Genomic DNA, 500 nt, shown 5'->3' on the forward strand with positions numbered 1-500 from the left:
GAGGGAGAGGGCACCTCTGGCCACTGCCGGCCCCGGCCCGCCTCCCCACCGGCCTCGGTCACACCCTCCTTTAAGGCCCAGCTGGCCTCCCTGGCCCTAGGACCAAATGCAAACTCAGCCGCGGGAGTTTACCAGACCCACCTCCTCCTCTCACCTAGTGCCCCCCCCAAACTGTGCACCCCGGTCCCGGCGCCAACTCCAGAGTCTTCCCGTCTCCACGCTCCACTGCAGCCCGTGGAGCAAGACAAGGGCCCTGACCCCCGAGCTCAGAGCTCAAGCCAGGCTCCCGGTCTATTGGTTTCCCCTCCCTCATCCAGAAGACAGACTTCCAGGGAGCCCCACAGCGGGGCTCAGTGAGTGAGTGTCAACCTGTGAACCAGGAGGTCACAGTTGGACCCCAGGTCAGGGCAGAGGCCGGGGTTGCAGGCTCCATCCCGGGTGTGGGGCGTTCAGGAGGCAGCTGATCCATGATTCTCTCTCATCATTGATGTTTCTCACTT

The sequence above is a fragment of the Myotis brandtii genome, unplaced genomic scaffold (genome assembly GCF_000412655.1).
Source record: "Myotis brandtii unplaced genomic scaffold, ASM41265v1 scaffold357, whole genome shotgun sequence".
Taxonomy (NCBI): Eukaryota; Metazoa; Chordata; class Mammalia; order Chiroptera; family Vespertilionidae; genus Myotis; species Myotis brandtii.